This window comes from Oryzias latipes, chromosome 16 (assembly GCF_053564925.1).
Source record: "Oryzias latipes strain Hd-rR chromosome 16, Olatipes_Hd-rR_3.1".
Lineage (NCBI taxonomy): Eukaryota > Metazoa > Chordata > Actinopteri > Beloniformes > Adrianichthyidae > Oryzias > Oryzias latipes.
In genome coordinates, this window is record NC_136252.1 from 1418841 (window position 1) to 1440868 (window position 22028).

Genomic DNA, 22028 nt, shown 5'->3' on the forward strand with positions numbered 1-22028 from the left:
GCTTTTAACTTTACAGCCCTCGTGTTGTCAAGCATGACAGAAACCATGTCTACTGCTGCAGGCAGTATCAACTCTTCAGCTATTGTGTGGGTTTTTTGCTCTGCGCGATCTGGTACGCCACTTTAAATGAGCCCAAAAGTGCTCGCTGGTTTACTGTTGAAGCGTTCTCAAAGTGGGATGACTGTTGGCCATACATTTTCGCTGAAAAAAATCAAGCGGCTTGTCGACATGTTGAGGGTGTAATGTCTGTAGGTGACGTCTTAATTATTTGGCTTTATACTGTCCGCCGCCACCATTTTCAGACACAGCACACACACCGGTCTATCATCATCTCCCACTTTTGTCACCGTGAATCCCAGCGCTAGATAAGACTCAGCGTATTTCCTTGTCTTAGCTTTTCATTTGTCTTGTTACCTCCGTCTCTCTCTGCCTCTTTGTTATTGTGATAAATGTCTCGATTGTATCTTTCGAGGGGTTTGCTGACAGCAATTTAATACGTTTCAAACTCTCAGACTCGCAGACTCTGGCAGTAAGCGCACAACTGCGCCATCTGCTGTCTGGATGTAGAATTACACTGTACACGGCAAAAAGCAAAGTCTGTTCCTGTGGGTCTTACGCGCCCCCCCGACCTCGCTTCGTGCCCCCCCCCCCCCACACACACTATTTCAGAAGCACTGGGTTAGACCATATCTGCAGAACTCTGTTCACTGCCTTTGATATATTTTTGTTCTGATCAAATGTTTCTTCTTTCATCTTGCACTTTCTTGAGTTCACGCTGCAGTAATGAGGAAAACCCAGAGCTCTGCTTTTTTATTAAATGTGCAGAGATCACAAAAGCCAGTGCCTCACAGAAGGGTTTCCTGACTCCTTCTGGCTGACCATGGCTAAATGCAGTTTTTGCTCTGCTGAGTACTAATCCTTTTGTCAGATAAGGCCCATTACAAAAAGGCTGTGGCATGTTCAGTTTGAACCGACAGCAAACCTGTGTGCAGCAGCCAGCACAGCTCAATGGCACAGCATGTTTATATCAACCTGCTACATTCCTCATGCACTGTGGACCCACTGACAGAACAGTGGGTCCACGGTCAGTCCTCGCTTCCAGAATAAATGGAATCAAATGGAAAGAATAACTTTCCTATTAAGACATCAAATGCAAAACTTTAATGCAAGATGGGGCCCAGCAAAATCATTGATACTGTCATCAGCTTGATAATACCTCTAGCTAGTCAAAGGCTGTCATGTTTAGTTTTTATATTTTTGTTTAAGGTGAAGAGTCTTACAGTGAGTCAACTTCCTGTGTGTATCTTTGTTTAAATGTACCCACTGTATTCAGGTTGATTATTGTGGGAACCATGAAGAACACTGTGTGTAATGCTCTGTTGCAAAAGTTTGAATAAAAAATATGTTCAAAAAAAAAAAAAAAAAACTTATACACATCACATATCAATCCATCAGAGCAAAGCATCAACTACCCAGCTTAAATGAAGATCAAATCACAAATTTAGACTAATCACTCTTGTCTGAACTTCATGAAGCCCTATTACTAATGCCCAATGGCAAAGCACCAGGGCCTGATGGCTTTCCTGCTGAGTTTTACAAGGATTCTGGGAACAACTTGCAGCAACATTTTATAAAACGGTCACATTTATCAATAAAAGCCAATCATTAGCACCTAACACCTGGCAGATCTGGCAGATCTGCTTTTTTGTCATTATTTCAGCTGTGACAGGGAGGACATGTTTGGTTCTTATTGTTGACAATTTATGCAAACACTATCAGCTGCAAAGCAAATTACAGTATGTGGAATCTCCCAAATTTTACATGACCTTTTTTGACGTTTCTTTGGAACATCACAGTCCATTTGAAGATCAGATGCAGCCTCTGCTCGAACGAGTTTGCGTCTTGCACTTGAATAAGTATCTTCAAAATTAAGAAGAAAGAAAAACGCAATCTGAATTTTAACAGCGCTTCTTTCTCTCTGTAAATCTAAGTCATATTTTCTTACCTGGCTGTCCAAGTACACGCACACAGCATGTCTTCCATGATGTGTCTGGGTGGACTTGTTGCTTCACTGCTTTGGTAACATTAATATTCAAGCCGGAAGGTCAAGAACAATCTGTGTTATTCTCGTCCGTGAACCAACAAGAAGGGATTATATCCATAAGGCGCTGTCCTTGACTTGTTTCTTCATCTTGAAACTCCACAATGCTGAAGACAGACATGCTGCAAGAGTCATGGGGACTGTTCATGTAATTGTTCAAAAGCCACACAACCATCATGAAAAGGAAGAAGTACAAGTTTTCTTGTTAAGACTGATAAAGCCACACCATGGAGTGTATCAGATAGTTGTGTCACTGTTTTTATCCCCACACAAGATGAATTTATAGGGTAATTGAAAAAGCCTTCTTGTTTCTCATAAAATTGGCACACAGCATACACATCTCCTGACAAAGCTTGGATAACATTCCTCACAGCAGCAACTTTGCCCCCAACATCAAAACAGTTGTTGCCTTGAGAGCAGGAAATAATTTTTCTTTCATGAATTTATGTTTTGTATTGGATAGAAGGAGGCAAGTGTGGAAGGGTTGGATCTTGGACATGCACATTTTGAGGCTTATTCTTCAATTCCTCTTGACGTTCATTAGGTATTGATTTTTCACCTAGCTATTGACAGTAGCATGACAATTTTGTATAATCGTGAAGGCAAGCGTCCTCGTAGAACCAAAGGCCCCGTGTACTATAAAAACTGACGGAATTCTGGGCCTTCCACTGGCTGTATTCCATAAGTGATCGGGGCTTACGCGAAAAGTTCCGTGGCAGATGTCCTCTGCTTGATTTCAAGTAGTTAGAGATGATGGAGACTGTGGTTGCAGAGACCCGGCACCTTAAAGGCCATTTGATCCACAAGCTCACGAGTTTTTTAACATTCCCTAGACACACCAGATGCATGTAGTCCAGCACAAAGCTTGACACCATACCAATGCTGAGGTCTTGTAGTGGTGAAACACTATGATGGTGGTCTTCATCTGTCATGAGACTAAACTGGGAATGTTCTTAGTGGTGCTTTCAAATCTGGAAACACAACCTTATTATCAATGCGAATCCCATGCTCTGTACAACGTTCACAAGAACTGTATCCAGAGTGACCCTTGGTACATTTCAAGAAGGCCCGGGCAGGTGCATCACAGATGAAGGCATCTGGAAGTGCAATGTGATAATGTTTTCCATTGTAATCCAAACCACTTTGAATAAGTTGCTTCAAGTCCTGAATGAAGTCTTTTTCAACAGACTTCGGCTTTGCTGGTCCTGCATATAGTCCAATAATAATAACTCCAGCCCTTGGAATTTCCTTGATTTTTGCCAGAATTGGCCACAACTCCATTTTGGAACTTCTAAAAAGTGGTAATCCATCTATATTAATGCAAAGGGTAATGGTACTTGTTTCAAGATGACAGTTACATGACAACTGTGAAATTATTGCATTTGACAATCGAAGATGACAGTAATGGCCATCTCCAATTTCTCAGATCTTATAAGTGGTTACGGTTGACAAAAGAGTCCTTGAATCCTTAGGTAAATCCAGACCATTTTGGATTAAAATCTGCAAGAGCTCTGACAGTGCACTATGTGAAATATTGTGTTTTGCAGCCCAATCAGCCAGTTGTCTTTTCAGAGTTTTGGTTCTTTCAATACTGACATCCATGTCAAATTCTTCAGTGGCATCAGTGCAAATCCATTCAGAATCCAATTCTTCATTGGCACAAGCATCCAAATTGTCATGAGGAATGCGACAGTCAATTTCATCACCATTTGAAGATAAATTATCTGTATGCAAATCTTCCAACATCAGCAAGTGCTCTGCAACTTTGGCCTTGATACGTCGTCTTTTGGTTCTTGGAGACCCAAATCAATCCATTTTATTGATCTGCAATAAACAGATTTGTACACTTACAGATGTGTGAGCCTTTAATGACATTAAAAATGTTTTTAAACCTTTAAAGTCCTCCTTTGATCTTTTTTTTTTTGTAAATGTATTCCCAGTGGTGTTTAAATCATAATTATGACGTTTTTAAAAATAACTACAGAATATATTTGATGTTATAACCAAAATTTAATGTGTATTTTATAACGTTTCCCTTGAGGACTACTCTGGATGGGCGGGGCATTGTGAGCATCTCTCCGTCGGCCCTCCCGCTAGCTCTGATAGCCACTAGGAGCTAACCTAACATCAGGGCTACAGCAAAAATGACCGTTCCAGCCAAACAGTTTAGACTCAGACGCAGCTTAGACAGTGAAAACCGTCTCAGTTCAACACCACTATGCAGAAACCCAGGGATGGCCATTGAGACAAGGACTGTAGAAAAGCAGATACTTTTGGTTAGAGCAGGCATGCAGGCACCGCTCGGGTCTCTGTGGAACCGTCTAGACGTCACAACAGGGTTTTTTTTTTTGTAAACGGGTTTTATTCAGCGGTTTGATTGACAACGATTTAAATGCAGAAATACTCTGAAAAAATGAAATGAGTTTTTTATACTTGTCCCGTTATGCGAAAGACTTAAAAACTTGATTTTCATCAGAGGGTGTCTTTAAAGAACAAGTGCTAGGATTGGAGCCTGACTCCACCCACAGCCAAAATTATTAAAATAGACAGGCATGGGTGTGCAAGAGGCGTGAAGATGGTCTGTCATTCAAAGATGGGCGGGGCTTTTCTACTGAAGCTGCATAGCGTGATACTAAACTTTTGTGATTACATGAGACTTACATTAAATCAATGACAAATTAAATTTGCTAAAGCTCAAGGGGGCAGCACACAGACTTTTCAAAAGCTAAACAAGTACAATGATTGTTTATCGTTCATGGTGTTTGACAAGAAAAATGCGATAGCATTAGGCCGAACATCGTCGTTCGTCCATCATAATCGACGAGGACCATCTAAGATCATCTGGATCAGGGAGCGTGGGTGCGCAGATGGCTAGTCAGTCCTATCTGCGCACGAAAGGTTCTGGGACAGTGAGGGCAGGGAATGGAGGCGGTTGTTTGGGGATTAGCTGCACGGGCCTTCCTGCCTTGGCGCTGCAATTGAGCAGCAGCTGTCCAGTTTGCTTCGCACCATTCTGCGCCTCTTTGGACTTGGGAGTGCCAGCTGCTTTTGTTCATGGCGTCCATTTCAAAGCAGGCAGGGTTCAGGTTGAAGGCTTTCAGGGAATATTTAAGAGTGTCCTTGAAGCGTTTCTTGGCACATTCCACAGAGCGTTTCCATTGCAACAGTTCACCATACAGGAGTCTCTTTGGCAGCGGGTGGTCTGGCATGCGGACGACGTGGCCTGCCCAACGTATTTGATACTGCATCAGGATGGTATGGATGCTGGGCAAGGACTTCGGTATCAGGGACCTTGTCTTGCCACCTGATGGCCTGGAGGCGTCTGAGGCATAAGGTGTGGAAATGGTTCAGCTTCCTGGCGTAGCGCTGGTACACTGTCCAAGTCTCGCAGGCATACAGTAGCATAGGGAGGACGATGGCACGGTACACCTTCAGCTTGGTGGATAGGCTAATGCCTCATCTGTTCCAGATATTGGATTGAAGTCTGCCAAAGGTTGCACTGGCTTTCGCAATTCTTGCGTTGATTTTGTCATCAATCACAACGCTATGGGACAGTGAGCTGCCAAGGTAAGTGAACTTATCCACTGTGTTTAGTCTCTGGCCATTGACGTAGATGTTTGGTTCTACGTAAGGTTTTCTTGGGGCTGGCTGGTACATGACTTCGGTCTTCATAGTGCTGATTGTGAGACCAAAGTTGGAGCAGGCCTCTGCGAACCTATCAACACAGTGTTGCATGTCAGCTTCTGAAGTTGCGTTGAGGGCACAGTCATCAGCAAACAGGAACTCTCTGATGATGTTTTTCTTAACCTTAGTTTTTGCTTGGAGCCTCCTCAGGTTGAACAGATTCCCATCCGTTCGGTAACGAATAACAATTCCTGTATCGCAATTTCTGAATGCATCAGACAGCATGGCCGAGAACAAGAGGCTGAAAAGAGTTGGGGCCAAGACACATCCTTGTTTAACACCATTGGTGACGGGGAATGGCTGGGATGCTTCGCCGCTGTCCTGGACTCTGGCCTTCATGCCATCATGGAATTGGTGCACTAGGGTGATGAATTTACTGGGGGAACCATATTTGGCCATGATCTTCCAGAGGTCTTCTCTGCTGACAGTGTCAAAGGCTTTGGTGAGGTCGACATACCTAGAGAAAAGGTCGATGTTTTGTTCTTGGCACTTCTCTTGGAGTTGTCTGGCAGCAAAGACCATGTCAAATGTTCCTCGCTTTTTCCTGAATCCACATTGGCTTTCTGGCAATAGGCCTTGGTCAAGATGCGCTGTCAGACGATTTAGGAGAAGCTTGGCGAGAATTTTTCCTGCGATGGACAGCAGGGAGATTCCTCAATGATTGTCGCAGGCTTGACGGTTGCCTTTGCACTTATACAGATGTATTATGGAAGCATCTTTGAAGTCTTGTGACACTGTCTCTGTCTGCCAAATGGTCACAAATAGCTGGAGAAGCTTGCTCGACAGTGCCACTCCACCTTCCTTGAAGAATTCAGCTGGGATGGTATCTGCGCCAGGCGCCTTGCCACTAGACAGTTGTTTGATTGCTGACTGAACCTCTTCAAGAGTGGGTTGCATGTCAAGCGAGTCATCCACTTCTACTTGTGGCAAGCGATCGATGGCTTCATCGTTGATGGTCGTTTCAAGATGCTGTCAAAGTGTTCAGCCCACCGTTCTAGTATGCGCTGCTTGTCGGTGATCAGGGTTGAGCCATCTGCGCTGAGAAGCGGTGACGATCCGGATGAAGTCGGGCCGTAACCATCTTTGAGACTGGCATAGAAGTTTTTCATGTCATGTCAATCAGCATAGGCCTGGATTTCGTCAGCCTTATTCCTCAACCACGAGTCTTGCATCTGGCGTAGATTTTGTTGGACTACTTTGCGAATATTGTTCAGGGTGTCTTTTTTGCTAACAGACATTGGGTCTTCATCTAGCACCTTAAGGGCTTTGTGTTTCTCTACAAGCAGATGTTGAATCTCCATGTTGTTCTCGTCGAACCAGTCTTTGTGGCGCCTACTTATGGACCCAAGAAGCTCTGTGGCAGTGTTGTATACAGCCGAGCGTATGGTAGCCCAGTCTGCTTCCACATCAAGGTTGGTCATCGGGGTGGACTCCAGGCTTTCTTTTAGCGGCTCGGCAAGTGATTCTGACACTATCCTGCTCTTCAGTTTACAGATGTTTATGCGCTTGGGTGGTTTCACGCCTTGCGGCCGCCGCTTTAGTAAAATGTGAAGATTAAGTCTCTCGTCTGTCGTTGCCACTACGGCCACTCCAGAAGAAAGTGTAGCCTGATCCTCTTTCGCATAGTTCACCTTGGTCAGCCAGTCGAATTTCGCTGAGAGCTGCAATGTCGATGTTGTATCTTGCAAGCTCCCTGCCAATGAGGGCTGTTCTTCTGTGGGGTCTGCTGTTTGCAGCACTGTCCAGGAAAGTGCGCACATTCCAAGCGCCTAGTGTAAGGCGAGTTGTTTTTCTTTTATTTCGTGTTTTTTCTGTTCGATCGCTGTGAAGGGGTCCCTGCCAGCCGTGGTATGCTGGCCAGGAGAACATGGAGCAGGCAATGTTTGGGGCACCTTTTCTAGCCCGTTCCTCCTGCTGGGAGGTGAGCAGTGCTGTCCTGAAGAGGACTGCTCAGTCACTCAGGGGGCAGCCGAACCACGCTGCTGCTCCGTTGCAGCGTTTGAACGACCCTATGGCCTGAGCCGCCTGTGTGCAGGGTTGCGACTACGACTTCCAGTGCACCCACACCTGTCGCTTTGCCGCTCGCCCATCGCCACAGGGCTTCGAGGGTTATGGGATGAGATGGGGATTGATGATCAGATGACATTGCGCATTGTGCACCGACACGTGGGTTCACTTTTGGGCTCGACCCGTGAGCCGACGCGACCCACCACCACTTGTCATCCTGTCTGTCTGTGCAAATAAGCCTGCTGCTGCAGGTCGTCGTCAATCAGTCATCTGCCCGTTTGTGACACCAGCGTCTTTTTCAAGCGCCGGCCCCAGAGCTCTTCTAGGGCCGGCGCTTGGAGGGGGGGCTTGGGCTTGCTCCGGGGGGGGCGGCGCTTGCTGGCTCCTCTCTCGGCGCCTTGGGGGATGGGGTCCCTGGGCTAGGGTGGCCTGGCCCCTGTGCTGGGGGGGGGGGGGGGGGGGGGGGGCTGGGGGACGGCTGTTTGACCACCGGGGGGACAGTCTACCAGCTGTCCCCAACCTACCCCCTTCCTCATATAACCTCATATTAGGGTGAAGGGGTGGGGGGGGGGGGGTTTAGCCTGCGATGCGTCTTGGGGGGGGAGCTACTTGGCATTGGTACCCCTCCCATGGTTGCCATATGGAGTGGGCCCCCCCTCCTTCGGTTTTATTTGCACCTTAGACATGTAGGGCCCTTGGTAGGGGGGGGGTGCTTGGACATCACTGCCAGCAAGCAGCGGATGTCCTCTTAGCACCCTACCTGCCAATTTTAACCGCACCTTAGACATTTAGGGCCCCTTGGTGGGGAGGGTGAGTGGACATCACTGTGAATAATCAGGAGATGTCCCCTCAGTGCCCTACCCCCCAATTTTAACTGCACCCCCCCCTTAGTACACACACCTCTTCCCCCTCAAAATATACACTCCAACATATAACACACACACATGCACACACACACCCTCAGAAACACACATACACGCACACACACATTTTGCCCTACCCCTTCTCTGGTGGGGGGTACGGGTCCCTTGGCGGCGGCTGCTGTGTCCCCTGGGTGCCGGTCTCCTGGGCCCGGCGGTACTCTCTCGGCTCGGGCGGTGGGGGGTTTTACATTACACCTGAGCCGGGGGTGTCCGTGTCGCTGGGGGTGGGTTCTGGTCCTTGCGCTGGGCCCCGCCAAACTTCCAACAGTGGCCGAGCCTGGTCGGCCATGTTTACAACACCCCTTGTGGGCCCCCCTTTTTCCCCGGGGTGCTCCCCTCCGGGGTGGGGGTGGCTGGCCCCTGCTTTGCTCCTCCCTGGACCAACCGAGGGCCGGGTAAGTGGCTGCCTGGAGCGCGGAGCGGGTCTCCCTTGGGGGGTCCTGGCTCGTCTGGGGCTGTGGGTGCCCTTCTCGGGTGGGGCCCTGCGTTGGGCTGTGGCGCCGCTCTCTTTCCCCCGTGCTTCCCTGCTCTCTGGCTCTGGGGGCCTCGCGGCGGTCCTGCTGGTCCTGGCCTGGGTGACGGATTTGGTCGCCCGGGGGGCGGTTGTCCCCTGCCCGCTGCCGTGTGGCGTTGGGGGGTTCCGGCTGCCGCTGCTGCTGCGGCAGGGGTCTGGGTGTGAGGGTGGCTGGGCGCTCCTCCTCCTTCTTTTCACATTCCACCATCCATTTTAGAAGCACATAAACACTCACCTGAGCACAGGTGTTAGCTCACCTTTGCACTAATAGTTTGCGTGATTGAATGAATGAAAGATTTCACACTACACTGTAAACCCGAATAAGTTCAGTGAACTCAAAATTTTTGAGGAAACAGATTACATAATAATTTTTAAGCTGACTTACTTAAAAAGTATAAGTTATTTGAACTTAAAATCTTTGAGTTGAATAAAATAAAACAATTTAACTAAAACTAAACTATAACTTTTTATTTAACTAACTTAAAGATTCTTACTTTACTGAACTAGAATATTTTGTATTTATTGAACCTTAATACATTAGTTAATTAACTAAAAAACTTTAATATATCTCAACTCAAAATTAATCATTTGAAGTCTAAACTAGTCTTATTTGTCCTTCTTAGTCAGGGCCATTCTTACAAAAGAAAAACTGAGGCAGAATTGTAATTGCAAGTTTATTTTTGAACCACCTTACACAAGTACATTTGAACAACTTGTGGTACTAGAAAATGTAAAACACTGCACAATTTGTGTTAAGAAAAAGTGCACAAGCCATAAAAAAAAAAAATCAGTCTTCAAGAAAAGCAAAAAATGAGCACTAATCTTTTTTACACCATTTCCTTATACAACTTTATAAAAAAGAGCATTCTTACATTTCAAGAAAAGCAAAAATTGTTAATCAGCCTTTTTTTTTTACACTTTTCCCACATAAAACTGTATTTTCTTAGGCTGCCCTTTCCCTACAAACATTAGCGCTCAAAAAAATACCCATTTAGGAATGTGGCCTACCACAAGCTCATCTTCCACCACAACTGCTGTACTGAGCGGACAGATATGAACTGAACTTGTATTGTTGTTGCTGACGGTCAGAATGCCAACAGAGGTGCTGCTGATGTCTGCCTCTGGTGACTAATCTGCAAAGAAAAAAAAACAGTGTAGTATTAAAGAAAGAATTGATCATTTGAGGGAAGGAAACTTTATGCAAAAACTACAACCTGAAATTTACATTTTAAGAGAAGGTCAGAAATTACACATCAGGAAAATTATTAAAGTTGATTTAAATTAATGATTTCAAGGATTGTAGTCAAAGCAATAAAGAATTTACACATATTTATCAAACTCATTACAGAAATGATGAAATGCATAGATTAAAAAGACAGAAAATAAAACAAAAACGTCACTTAAATCACATTTGCTTAATTCAATACAGTGATCTTTAACTAAAGTCATGTAGAGATTGATTTATTGCTTGAAAAGGATCTGGAAGAACAGAGCGTATATAATACAAAATCAAATGAAATCAAAATAAGACTACTTGTAAGAGTCCTCATGATTCCATAAGGCACTGTACACAAAAAATAAACAAAAGCTTTTGTAACATGACAATCTGAAAACAGGATCACATTTATTCACCCAAACCCCACCCCTCCCTCCACCTAACCACCTCTGCTCTTGCTGCACAGAGACAAAGGCAAATTAATATGGCAAACATATTTCAAATGACTGCACCCTTTGGTCTGGCTCAGTTCAGTTCATCTAATCTTTTTAATAATCTTAAAATTGTACAGTTATTTAAAAAAATACACCAAACATAGGATGACATTACAGTCATATTTACAAATGCATTGGGATCAACGTTGATGTTTTTTTCTCCAGTGAAGTAAACATTTACAGTCATTCACTGAATTAGAAACGCTCAGTGATTAATATAAACCGATCCAAGTCAGCCCCTTATTTTAGCTATACTAATGCATAATGTTGATCATGCCATGCAGTTACACCTCACCTGTTTATCATAGAGGTGCAGAAAGTCACATAGAGCCTTCCGGTTCGTGCTGCCTTCTGTCTCAATAAGATCAGCATCCGTGGCGTCTGTCTGTCCAGGTCAAAATAAAACGGTTTTCGCAGGTTGACATTTGTGATGCGATGAAACTCAGCTCACATCTACAAAAAAAAATTTAAAATGTTAAACACAATTTAAAGCTTTTTCAAGCTACTGGTAGCTTGGAAAAACCGCTGCATTTTACAATAGCCTCAATACTCTGTCCACAATATGTAATCTAGGATGCATATTAATATTTTTTTAATATTTGTGCATTAGCTAGAATGACATATTATTTCAGAGGATGTTTAAGGAAGAGACAAAACAGTTATATTAAAATATTTGACATTATGAAACACAAATCACAACCAAACCAGTGGCCAAAATACCGCTTTTTGAGTCTTAAGCAAACTATATGATACATTTAGTACTCTAACTCGAGCCCAATTCAGGACAAAGTTATAACTGCTACATAACATTAAGGTAGCTTTGACATTTTTCCTTATTTATAATTAATTTAATTTGTCAATAAGGTCAAATGTTCTCCATAGCCGGAGGATTCATTGGACTGGGAGCTGCTCGTGTCTTAAATATTGCAGCCATGTTATTTACAATCAAAACTTACCTCCGCTCTTATTTTTCAAACGCACCGCCGGTTCACTAAAAGAACATACGAGAACATGTTAGCGTAAGGCAGCTAGCTTAGCCCACATTTGCATTTATTAGGTTACTACGTGAAATACAGGTTACACAAAAACATAACGATTACCAAATCACAGAGCCTATGGTAAAAAGTAGTAGAAAAAAAGGCAATTCCCACTGAGTCGTATATGTGGCTGTGGCAGCCGCTCTGCCAGAGCTAGCGGTTAGCTAGTAGTAACGGTTAGCTAGCTAGTAGTAACGGTTAGATAATTTAAATTGTGCGCCAACCAACTCGGTAAACGTAAAACTTGAAACTTTGCCCCAACAACTTCTTTTAACCACAAGCAATAATTCTCTGATGACATGATAGTGCAAAACATACATAACTGTTTAATTCAGAACAAATATTCGAAGATACATACAAACTCGTGGAGCACGTCATGAATACAAAGGATATACTAGAAGGAACATCAAAAGAAGCAACAAATATATAATACAGAGGCAAAACTCATAAAATATAATAAAAAATAAAATAATACGACTTACCTAGACGTATGTGCGTTATCGACTTGGGCCAGCTGCCACTCGCATCAGACCTCCGCCATCTTGAAGACTTCTGTGGCTGAGTTCACGTTCATGGACGTACGTTATGACGTCATCACGTCTCATTACTCATAAGTTTTGACTCCAAGGTTTCATTTACTCAAAATGTTTTAGTCCAATAAAGATATAACTGTGGCAAAAGTTGAATCGGCTTAAAGGTTTTAAGCTGACTCAACTTGTTTGTTACTTTTGAGTTCAGTGATTATAAAACTTTTGAGCTCATTGGACTATTCGGGTTTACAGTGTAGTTGGTTTAAAGGCATAGGTATGCGTGTGTGAACACTATCTGTTTTGTGTACATGTTGACATGTGGACATTTTAACAGCTAGCAGGTGTGTTGATAATATTTCAGTGTGTGTGTGTGGACAGGTCCCGCCCTTTTTGTACTACATTTGAGCCTTACCGTAATGATTAACAACCAGTAAACTTTGCTGCTTCATGGTCTTATCCCCCCCCTCCCACTATCACCCTCCCCCCCCCCCCCCCTCTCTAGCATCCCTCTCTCTTCTTCCCTCCTTTCCTTTTCCGTCCGGTCCAACGCCAAAGATTCTCAAACATGATTGAAATTAATAAAGTTTGGCCTCAATTTATACTAGGACTGATGCTATGGGAGCTGGACTTATAGTATTTTCTCAGAATGTCACTAAGTACTGGTTGAACTGTGAGCTTAAACTCAGACACAGAACGGTCAGTTAAGGTTCTTCTAAGCTGTTTCTTATTCACTGGGGCAGCAGCATGTTCTAATGTAAACTGGAAGGTAATCAGAAAGTGATCAGAAATGATGGGGTTAAGAGGAAGGACACTCAGCTGGCTGATCTCTATACCATGGGTTAGAACAAGGTCCAGGGTGTGCTTATGACAGTGAGTGGGTTCATTCACACTTTGGGTGAAACCAAAATCATCTAATAAAGCTGCAAAAGCATTTCCTAGACAGTCACTAGGGTCATCAACATGAATATTAAAATCCCCTATTATTATAATTTGATCAGAATCTAAGACAATAGTCGATAGGAAGTCGGAAAACTCAGTTAAAAATTCTGAATACGGGCCGGGGGGGCGATAAATAATTATGAATCAAACAGGTTTAACAGTCAGCAATAGTAGTCAGGCTAATGCCAAACAAGAGAGCAACAGTCAAACACGACTAATAAGATGGGCTGTCATGATGCCCCTCCAATGAGGTTGCAAAGAGTCTGAAGCTCTCTGACCTGATCTGGATCTGAAAAAGAGGAAATAGTAGAAACAATGCAAGGATTAGAAAAAAACTGAGGTACTCTTTAAACTGGTTACACCACTTTAGTGAAAGGCAATGTCATTTTTCATGATACAGTCCCTCTAAATATTTTTAAAAATGGTCAAAAGTCACATCTTGGCTTGTAAGCTTCAAAGTATGAATACCTGATACAAAATGCCGCATGCAGCATAATTTGTGCGGAAACATGTCTTTTACTTGCCTATTCTTGCGATGACTTCATCAATCCTTCAATCCTCCAATCCTCCAATTCGTGTGGGATTCTTTCAACCTCCTCCTTACATCCATCACAAGGTGTCCATGCATTTTGTGCTTGCTGTCCAGAAAGGATGTTTCCCTGGTCAGATGTGTTTCCTGCATCTCTCCTGACCTGTGGCAGGCTAGCTGCGCTTCCACTGTCAGGCGAATTGACTCGATCAGCTGGTGAACCAGCTGCATTACCTCCACTAGATGAAGAGCCAGACATGCTGAGGTCAATTAGTGATGGGCTGGGTTCTTGGCCTCCATGGCGTGACAGACCTGGGGTGTCATGGCCATGTGCTGCTGGGCTGGGTGTATGATCTCTGGGTATGGTGTCCATAGGGGGGTGGACCAGAGCTGTAACAGCCATTTGTAGATTGACTAAGTGTGAGGACTCCATGGGGTGATGGACCAGAGGTGTTGAGGACATACGTTGATGGGCTGCGTGTATGGTCTCCGTAGGGTGATGGTCCAGTGGTGCCCCCTCTGTTAGTCACAAAATAACATTGAACCCTTAATTATATTTTTGTAAACACAACTTCACCAGAATAGATATGAAAAACAATTACAGACTTACTGAATCCAAATAACCAATATACTAACCAACTAACTACATTGGCCAAAGCAACATCTACTGTTTTTATGTATGGCCAGTAATAACATTGAAAACTATTTTACTAAGACCAAAACAATCCTACTCATCTTAAATTTGAGAAATCTTTGTCAGCCATTAACCCTTACTTAAATTATAAGAATTTCAATGAGTTTAGAAATTTGAATCATAAAATCTAAGAGCATACATATGTAGGATTTTACGGGCATAAAACATGCTACAAAAATACAAGTAAAACTTGTATTTGTCATTCAACTACTACTAACTGAAGTAACTCTATGATCACTGAATGGATAATAAGTTATCCAAATGCGGTTAATTTTTGTTTTGTTCGTAACCTTGTCAAATCTGATTAATTAATGATAAAAAAAAGTTCTGAACTCTCAGGCACCGGTCATTTAATCATTATAACAAGCCTACCCATTGCGTTGTAGTTTAGCAGAGCTGCAGCCTGTTGCATGTACCCCATCAGGTGATCAATTCAGCGCTGTGATTTCTTCATTTTCCAACAGTGGGCTCCTATTTATTCGTATGGTGTCAGACCCTGATGAGTGGCATGAGAATGGCTCATTCTCTTTTAGTAGGTTAAAGACTTCTGTAAAGTATGGTGGCCTTTTGACTGCTTAGACTGATCTTCCTCAGAAATATATTCAACTGTGGCCTTGTAAAATTTACCATTTGACCACTTTGCTAAAACAGGATCTCCTGATCTAAGATCTTGTAGCTTTACAGAACCCTCATCTCTTGCCAAAATATCGAGGCTCCTCAAGATTTTGTCAGTATAACCATCCTCCCATCTGACAAATGCAAAACACCCTGAGGGAGGAAAAAAGCAAGAGAGAAAATTTCCCTTCAATCTAAATGTCAGATAAATGCATCTAGACATTAAAGAAAAACACAATTATAAACAACAAACCACAACAGGAATCAAGTTTCTCATGCACGAGGGAGAGGAGCAAGAGTGACAGAAAACGTCTACCACGCTTCTCTCCTCAAAGGTCTGCCTCTCCTCGTGCTGCTTTTATTAAGAACACAAGTGGGAGGTAACAATTCAAGACAAAGAGAAAAAGTTCATTAGGGGGTGTCGTATAATGACCCTTTTGGTTGAATTCTAACTTCAAACAATATTCCTTATCAGCTCAGGACAGTGTGTCGTAAAACCCCCTCTTCCTAGCTGGGGATGAGAAGCAGATGAACAAACACACAGAACTGTTTTCAGAAAAGGTAAAAAGGTCAATCTGAGTTAACATTTAAACATATATTTCACCAAATACATTTAAGCAATGATAATAATAAAACAAATTCCTTCACACTAAATAATTTCATAACAGGTCATTTCGAAACAATTTGGTACATAATGATATGACTATTACACCAAAACATAAAGTAAATGTATATAAAAGAAACAACAGTACTTGGTTGAGGGGTTTTCTCGCTGTCCTGCATTTTCTGAGTTGGAACCCGTAACCTTTTCTTTGGTGGCATTTCCTTCTTGTTCATCTTGTTAATAAAAAAATAAACTCATCTGTCACTTTTTCTTATCAGAGCAAGCTAACAATATCAACAGACTATTTTAAAACGAGCTTGGTGTAACTTCAGTTTTAACTATATCTTTAACATTATTCTCAAATATGTTAAAATTAAAGCATGAATATTAACTGGTAAACTAAAGGGCGTTCGCCATTTTGTTTGTATAGATGTGTCTGAATCCAAAAGCGAATGCCCTACAATTTCCCATAAATCGCAATGCATTTGGTTCTGAAAATTTTTTTGCCAAAAAAAAAGTTGAATATTAAAAAAAAAAACGTTTTTCACTTTAGAAGACAGTAGGTTCGTAATGATCGGCGCAAAAAAGGCTCATGACTCATTTCAATTAGATTTTTACTTGTGAAATCGATTACGTTGTTTTCACCGTTTCAAAAAAGAAAAAGAAAAAAAGGTGCAGGCATGTCTGAACTGCTCTTGAAACCCATGACACTACACAGTCCCGCTATACTTCTTTTAGTAGTAAGGGATAGGGGCGGGAATTCAGACACAGCCTCGTCCAGAAAATTTGCGCTTAATACTTGTTGGACAGACACCATTATTATATGCCATCTAACCCTACACCATCCAATCAGTCATTTGGTTTTAATAACTTAAATAGTTAACCTCTTTGCAACGTTATGTTGGTTAACGTTTTAGTCTCTGTGTGGTTGGGGAAAAACTGCAGCTTCAACAGCTAACGGTCATTCCTTGTCAGCTCAGCCCTTTCCCGCACTTTCCCTTGCAACAGGGTTCTTTTTCGACAGGCTAAATATCATGTATTATCATAGTGCTGCCCCCACAGGACAGGTGTGGTATAACACGGGTTAGGCAACTAACATAATTTACAGTAGAAACGTGAACAAAAATTAGAGTCTGTTGATTCGTCAGATAGCAACAAAAGTAAATATTGGGCCAATAATTAACAAGACATCTGTTTTGAACATTTTGACACGAAACTAACAAAATTTAGAAGGACGGATCAACAAAAAGGTTTAAGACCCATCTCTATGGCAACAACTCACTCTCACGAGATTAAGGACAGAGCATATGTGTGTGCTTACCGCCAATAATCAGTAAAAGAAAAACCAGCAGCATTATTATGTGCTCATATGGATGGCAGACTTAACTGGGATGAAACAACACAGTGCGTTAAGGAGAACGACTAAACATAAGTTATGTAATCTTTTTTCCTTTCCGAAATAACAAACTCTGTTAAAACTCACGAGAGTGACATCACCATGTTGCGAAACTAAAGATGATGCATGGTTTAGTAGCGACCTAGCTAGTTATGGTTAGCCCCACCCGGCTAGTACACGTATGTCTTCGGAGGTACAATGTTTATATCAGTGTTGTGCTGTCAGGGACAAAAAATATTTCCCGCTGATCTTCTTTACTTCCTTTATCAGAAAAATCTAGGTGAATCATGAAGCCGCCGTAAAGATTTGGTGTTTGGCGCTCACCATCCCCGTGCGTGTCCACTGCTTCTGTCTAGTAGACATTTTGGGCTCTAAAGCAAATTCAAACCTTCGCAGAAAACACAACTGGACAGACTCTGCTCTCAGCACTGCCCTCCATGGAATAGAAAAGGACACTTGATGGAAGTGATGAAGCATGACAGGGTCAATGGTCGGATTAGAAGTCAACCGTGTACATTGGCCCAGAAAACCTTTTTCTAATTATAACAAACGGTCACATGGTCACACTTTCAGTTGGAATAAATCATTGCCACATACGCAGTAGTGTTTGAAATACCGGAAGAGGAAATGAGTCCCGCTGTACACAAGCCGAGCTGCCACAAACATAGATATCTGGCAGCTTGGGAATATACGAGATGATCCTCTAAACGTGCTTTTATTATGGTTACGATTATTATGAAGCGCCTGTTCACTCATCATTTTATTTTTAATACGAGTGGTCAGTGCTTTTTTTGTGGAAGAAGGGAGCCGGGAGAAGCCAGGGCTATGAGAAGGCTAACATACGCTAACAGCATTTAGCCTTGGATGAACATAAAATCCATACAGGAAATGCTGCAATCTGCATCTTGGCCGTAAATATGTGGGAATAACATCAGCAATACATCAGGAATAACAACTGGAAACACAAATCCAAGCGGAACGGATGGCAGACCGAAGTCTCCCACACATAGTGCACACGTAACAAAGCATCCTCCCTTCCCCTCAAACACAAAGTCCGTCTCCTCAGAGACACGGTTGCTCAGTCCACCGGTCCAAGTGCAGGAGCAGACTACTTCTTTTGTATTTTATTGTTAAAGTCACTTCCCTCAGTTTATACTGGATTATCGCGTATGAGTCATTAGTTGGAAAATAAAATAAATAAAGTAAAATAACAAATAATAATAACGAAAAATAAAAAGAAAATGCCCCACCCCGACGATATCATTGTTTTACTGTAAAAATCGTCAACTGCCAATTTAAGGGAAATCGCCCAACCCTAGTCTGTTGATCTAACCCAGTAAAAGTGGGGCGCGCCCCCGAGGGTTGCGCAATAGTTGCGGTTTTAGGCACAGGCAATACGGGCAATTGCCTGTGGCGCAAATTTAACGGAGAACTACTGTCTGTCATATCAGAGTTTGTAAGCCTGATACCTGCAGCTGCTCCTGTCTTTGAGAAGGAGCCACGTGTGAGAAGGAAAGGGGGAGGGGTAGTGGAATCATTGCATGCCTTTGATTACTAATATCATTCTGATAATGTCATTTAATGTCATTTTATTAACTGCACTTTTTGAGATCATAAGTAAACAATCCATCATTTAGAAAAAAATAACTGCACAATGTTTTTTACCTATTTCTACAGACTAAAAATGTTAAAAATATTGAGGCTGCTGTGTTATTAGATCAATTTACTGTACATTTAATATTGTTTGACTGAATTATCTTTCTCAATATCTAATGGTTCAGTTGGTCAAAATGTTTTCTAGTTTAAATAAGGATTGACAGATTTTTCTTATGTCAGGCACTTTAAGCTTAAACTCAGACTATAACGGTTTCTGTGTGGCAAAATAAAGGTAATATTTGTTGAAAGTTGATATTGTTTTGTCTTTTGTTAACGTTAAAAGATACATTTTTAGATATACGTACACAATTTTATTTATAATGATCTTATTTATAGTCACGGCGGTGAGTGTGGGGGGATGTGGTGGTGGGGGGGGGAGAGGCATTTTCTTGTTCCTAGGGGGGGCCTTGCAAAAAATAATTGAGAAGCGCTGATCTATTGATGCACAGTATGTTAAATAACAGAGCAGATCCTGCTAAAGTATAACAAAGTCATTAGAGTATTAAGAATGGGATATACGAAAGACTAAAAGGCCAGACATAAGCACCGGAGTGAGCATAACGAACTGGCGCTGGATACTGGTGAGTAACTCCCTTATGAAGGCCGGCAGGAAGATGAGGAGATGAAGATCAGCTGGTTTGAATCAGCAGAGCAGAAGCGCTGGGAGGGGGGAGGAGAACTGACAAGCACCGTGACAACAACAAAGTGTGGCACGAGAGAGCGCTTCAACTGTCAACTTTGTCAGAGATAACGAAGAACCATCTTCCACATCAGCCACCGGAGATCCTCGTGATAGCCTAATTAATGAACTTCATGGCAAGGCTGAGTATGCTCCATTTCAATCATTTGACGTAGCTCTCCCCAATTTGGGGGATTGGACATATGATTATGGACATATGTTCAATGAGGGATTCTAAGAGGGTTTGAGTAAGGCGTCTGCAGATGATTCAAATGTAAAGGACACAATAGGGACTGGAAGGCAGTAGCTGTAAGGGTTGCCTAAGGGCCCTCACTGGGTGATGTTTATTGCTCTCCTTTGATATGGTAATTGACCCAGTACCATTGTTTATCCCCTTCTTTGATTGAACGCTGGATTCCTGCATGGTAGCCTCTCAACCGTGCTACCCAGCCGCCAGTTATCAAATTCTCTCACATCCAAACACTATGGGAAAGGCAATAGAAGAAACAATTTCACTGTTGTTTTTTCTAGTGAAGGAAAAAAAAATATTGGCAGATTGATTTCTTCCTTACTTCCGAACAGTCATGTGCCCAATGGGCTCTTGTTCATGAATTCAAAGGTGCAGATTTTTCTTTGCTGCAAGATAATATAACTAATGGTTCATGCAGTTATGTTGTTCCCATTTTGGAAAACTATGCCAGTACAGTTGTTTTTTTGAATTGTATCTTGGGTAAAGTTTTTGTTCTTGACCTGACATCTATGCCAGGCATAGTGTTTGCAGCTCATTTACCAAAAACAATTGAGAGGTTTTAATGTATTAAGACAAACCTATTTGTGGATTAAGAAGCCACAAACCACGATTGACTCTTGTAACAACATGCTCTGAAAATGCATGTCTGTACTTTTTCTGTGACACCCTATAATATCTTGGTCCTGAAATTTCATTGTTTTTTTTTAAGTTTCAAAAAGATTTCTTTTTACCACATCCTGACTGTCTTATTGGTTTAACTTTTCTCTCTTCAAATTGTAATTAAGTTATATGAAATGTCTAGAAATAAACAAGTCTTGTAAGTGTTACGTAAATACGCCATAATTGATTATTTTCTCTGCGACAGACTGGTGACCTGTCCAGGGTGTCCCCTGCCTTCGCCCACAAGTTGCCAGGATAGGCTCTGGCAACCCCGTGACCCCGAAATGGTTAAAACGGCAGAAGATGAATGTAGATGATTATTTTCTCAAAATGAACTGTTGTCATGTCACAATGAGACTCATTTCAGAGCTTGTTATACTCTCATTTTTCTTTCTGCCGAGACAATGAAAAACAGGCTAAATTAGATCTAAATTACTGAGCAATGTGAGACAGAACCAAGCACTGAGAAATAGCTGAGATAGGGAGGATATCAGGTTGAGACATACTTGAGAGCAACATAATCTGTCTCATTTTCCTCTTTACTGAGATCTGGAGAAGAGACAGTTGTGAGAGAATTTTGAGATCTCACACAGTGCTCACTGTGAGACTTGTTTGAGAAGAATAGTTTCAAATAGTTCTCATTTATGTCTAGGAGACGTAAATGTGACAGAAACAAGATCTAATTTTCAATTTTGCTTTGCTATGGGTAGTTTTCTTACTTTCATTGACTGCATTTATTTTTGGGACTTCTGTAAATTCAGTAAATCCAGTTGTTACTCATTAAATGACTCTTGAACCTCCATTAAATTTCCTGTTGTAATTTACCTGCATCCCAGAGCCTCCAGCAGTTTGAAGCTTGTAGGTCTGGCAGTTCCAGACATGCAGATATGAAAAACCTATTTTAGTGTTTTTACCAGTGTTATCTCCTGTTGCATTGAACCTCTTGAGAACCAAAGAAGCGTTTGCTGGATGAAGGGTGACTTTGTAGGAATAAAAATTACAACTTCTCTCTTGTTATGCTGGGATCCTGATTAAAGCCTCTTATTATTTTGATGTCAAGCATTATACAACCACGGTCTGGTGGCTTCATTATTGTAATGAGATGAAATGCGTTTCATAAAATTACAGGTTAATAAGGCAGGACTTTGAGGATGCATTATCAGTGGCATGAGCAGAATATGAATGCAGTTAATGAGTCATGACTGTGAACTGTTCTGCTACATGGAAGTTAAAGCTGATTCACAGCAGAAACAGACTGTTATTGTTTTTGTTTGTTTTTTAATGCAACATTACAATAGACCTCTGGGTGCTCTCCTGCAGTCTAAAGGGGTTGTTGAAAAGGAGAAATAGTATATCAAGAAAAGCACAATTTCCCTTTTCCCTCTTTCCTATCCCCCATAACTGAACCAAAATTATTAAACTAATCTTGTTTTTTTTTCTTCTAAATTCTGGTTTTAAAAGTAAAAAAACAGAATTAATCACCATCTGAAGATTAAGGGG

The 22028-nt window shown here is 42.1% G+C and overlaps 2 long non-coding RNA genes across 4 annotated transcripts in view; one reads left to right on the forward strand and one right to left on the reverse strand.

Annotated features, from left to right (window-relative positions):
- LOC144984466 (uncharacterized) overlaps nucleotides 1-22028 on the forward strand; it is a 237169-nt gene that overhangs the window by 206783 nt on the left and 8358 nt on the right. The gene's annotated exons all lie outside the window — the stretch shown is intronic.
- On the reverse strand, nucleotides 11037-12885 carry LOC111948969 (uncharacterized). Of its 2 annotated transcripts, none has more exons than XR_013648289.1 (3): nucleotides 12335-12374; nucleotides 11896-11930; nucleotides 11037-11392 (listed from the first exon to the last, which is right to left on the reverse strand). It is a non-coding gene; the product is annotated as an uncharacterized LOC111948969 (long non-coding RNA). The 2 variants fall into 2 exon arrangements; XR_002874957.2 differs by lacking the exon at nucleotides 12335-12374 and adding an exon at nucleotides 12459-12885 and having other exon boundaries at nucleotides 11038-11392.